A 3,128-nucleotide genomic window follows, 5' to 3' on the forward strand; every position below is an offset into this window, starting at 1 on the left:
TCTGGTTCCTTCTGCAAGATGGCCGACGCCCAGCATTGTCCTGGAGCGCAGGTGGGCCACGCAAGGTACCTCAGCCCGAGCCTCGCCCACGGCAGCCACTCCGTGGGGGCCGGGTGGTATTTGCAGCCACTCTACTTCTGGAAGCTCATTCTCCCCGTACCTCGCCGTGCGTGCCACTCCCCAAATCACCGTTTCTGGGGGGTTTTAGAAACCTTGGTGAGCTGCCTTGAAAGCCCTTTAGGGCAGGGGGGAATCCAGAAAGCACCCGCTAAGTAGAACAGGCGCTCACGCCTTCCAGCACCCGAGCGCATCTCCCTGGACGGCGAGGTCGGGGAATTAAAAGTAGTTTTCATCTTTAAGCAGGAAACAACCTCCTTGACCTCCACCGCAGCAACTTCTTNGCAGAGAAAATACTTAGAAAAGTAATAGGCCTTTGGCCATAAATATTTATTGAGCGCGTCCCGTTGCCCTGGCACCGGCTCAGGCGCCCAGGTCACAGGGCTTCGCAACATCCTGTGCCGCTCTGGAAATGATACTCCTACTCCGGGACAGAGAAGCAATGAGGTCGTGCGGGAGAGCGAGGGGGCTTGGGTTTGGAAGAAAGGAACAGCCCGCAGGGAGAGAGAGCGCAGTCCTGGCCGCTGCGTGGAGACCTGGAGAATCAGGGCGGGGCGCTGAGGAGGAACGTTCCGGGCCCGGGGGACAGCCGTGCAAAGGCCCTGAGGCCAGCTGGCTGTTACCTTTGCAACCGGCTGCCCCCGCTCAGGAATGCAGGTGGAGAGATTTATGGACCGTGACGGCAGGATAATCCCCGCGAATGTTGATACAGCGTATTTACACGGAAATCCTTATCGCAGCGCGGTGTGAAAGCGGCAAGGGCCAGCTGTCGGGAGCCGCTCTGCAGCCCCGGAGGATGACACACGTCGCGGTACCTGCAGCGCCTCGCGGTTTCCAGAGCCGGAGAGGGCGGGGGACGCGCGGGGTGCGTGCAAAGCTTTGGCGGGAAATGAGGCCGCTCGGTTGTCCGTGAGGCACTGAATCCGTCGCACACCTCAAGCGGCTGCAAGATGTGGACCCAAATGACCGCGCGGCGGCTCATCGGGAAGTTCCGGGCGCCGTGGCTCCCTCTGCCCGTGCTGGGGAGGGAGGGCGCTGCCTTCCCACACGCGGCCTGGCCGGCTAGCCACGAGGACCGGTCATCCCATTTCACAGATGAGAGACGGAGGCTCAGAGGGAAGAAGGAAACCCCAAGTCCCCGGCCAGGTGATAGCCCGCCAGGGCTAGGTGTACGTGCTTTGCCTGCCTTTTTTAAAATTTTATTTTATTTTTTAATGTTTTACTTATTTCTGAGAGAGAGAGAGAGAGAGAGAGACAGCGTGAGCAGGGGAGGGTCAGAGCGAGAGGGAGTCACAGACTGAAACAGGCTCCAGGCTCCGAGCTGGCAGTCAGCACAGAGCCCGACGCGAGGCTCGAACCCACGACCTGCGAGATCATGACCTGAGCGAAAGTCGGACGCTCAACCGACTGAGCCCCCAGGCGCCCCTGCCTCTCCTTAAAAGGCCGAGCTCTTAGCGGGCGTGTAACTGCCCAGAGCAAAGGCTGCATGTGTGTGCCTCCTGGGTGGCTCACTGCAGCTGCGGAACCAAGCTCGGGCCCGTGGGAGTGCGTGAACGTGCGTGGGCACCTTCCAGAGAAGGGGGGCGCCTTTCGCTGCCTTTTCTCTTTCCTGGGCTGGAATGCAGATTTGATGGCCTGAGCGCAGCAGCCATCTTGGGTCATGAGGTGGGTGCCTTTTACGGAGCATGGCAGGGCCGCCGAGAGAAGGACCCTGGGTCTCTGATGACCTCGCGAAGCCCCGCCGGTCCTGGGGTCCCGGAGTGCCTACCTCTGGGCTTGTCTTCTATGAGAGAGAAGTCACTTTTACCGTCGTAACGGTAACTTTGCTATCCTTGCTGCTGAGTCAACAGCGGCCTTGCCCTCAATCGGCTGTCGACGCAGCCCCCCGCCCGCGGTCACTTGCCACAGATGAAGAAACAGCCCTGGACAGGGGGCGTGATCGCCCAAGGCCATGGGTTGTTACACAACGTTTCATCTCAAACCTGCAGGAGGTCATTGCCAAGGCAAACAGCCCCTGCCTCCCGAGTGCCAGCCAAGGCCGCGGCCGGGCCGGTTCACGGGAGGACCCGTCGATGAGGCTGGGGGCACTGAGGTCCCGGCCACCTTGCTGCCGTCGGGTCGCACAAACTCCAAGCTGCCTCGTGATCCTTGTCCTGAGAGCCTGCGGCGGCCTTTCGTGGCGTCTCTTGGCCAAAAGACCGACAATTTCTCAGCAGCCGCTGAAGACGAAACAGGTGGCGTCACCAGAGGGACGCCCGTCCCAGCTCCAGCCGCCGTGTGCGCCCCGTCCCACCGGCGAGGCAGGCCCGGCGAGGCATCCCGCCCCCGCCCCAGGCCTGTGCCCCTCCTCCACCCTTCCCAGCCTCCACCCTCGGCGGAAGTCTCCACGCACCGCCCTGAAAGGGACCCCAAGGGGCTTTGGTGACAGCTGGAGAAGGGGGTGGCTTATCACTGCCCGTCGTGCACCCTGCCCTTGTCAGGGACCCTCCGCATGGGCCCTGCGGCCCTTCTAACATGCTGTGCTGGGGCCGGTTTAGTCACGAGTCACCTCGTTTATACTAGGGTGTGACTGACCCATACCCATCCGACGGCTCCCCGTTGCAGATGCCGGTGTTACAATCAAGGGCCCTGTGACACACACAGCAAGACTGATGGAGGCGGCTGTCAGCAGCCAGCGAGGGGTCGTTCAGGCTACTGCGCTGCGCAGGGAGGGGCCCAGGGGCTGTGCGGTCAGCATAGGAGTGTCACTTGCTGTGCAGCTGCTGACAGAGACCCCGCTTAGAAGTGGTCCTGGGAGAGGTGGACGCTGCGTCTGAGCCCCCAGGGCACCTGGAGATGTGTGTGCCCGTCCCCTCCAGGCGCAGAAGGTGTAGACGGTGCAGCCCGCCCTTCCCTGCCAGGACCTTCCCCGCAGCCTCTCGGTTCCGCCGTCACCTCTGCCCTCTTGGTTTCAAGGCTCATGCATTCGCCCTAAGATTGGGCATTTCCCAGAATTTCTAGACCGGAATCCG

This window comes from Crocuta crocuta, unplaced genomic scaffold (assembly GCF_008692635.1).
Source record: "Crocuta crocuta isolate KB4526 unplaced genomic scaffold, BGI_CrCroc_1.0 scaffold636, whole genome shotgun sequence".
NCBI classification, from domain to species: Eukaryota; Metazoa; Chordata; class Mammalia; order Carnivora; family Hyaenidae; genus Crocuta; species Crocuta crocuta.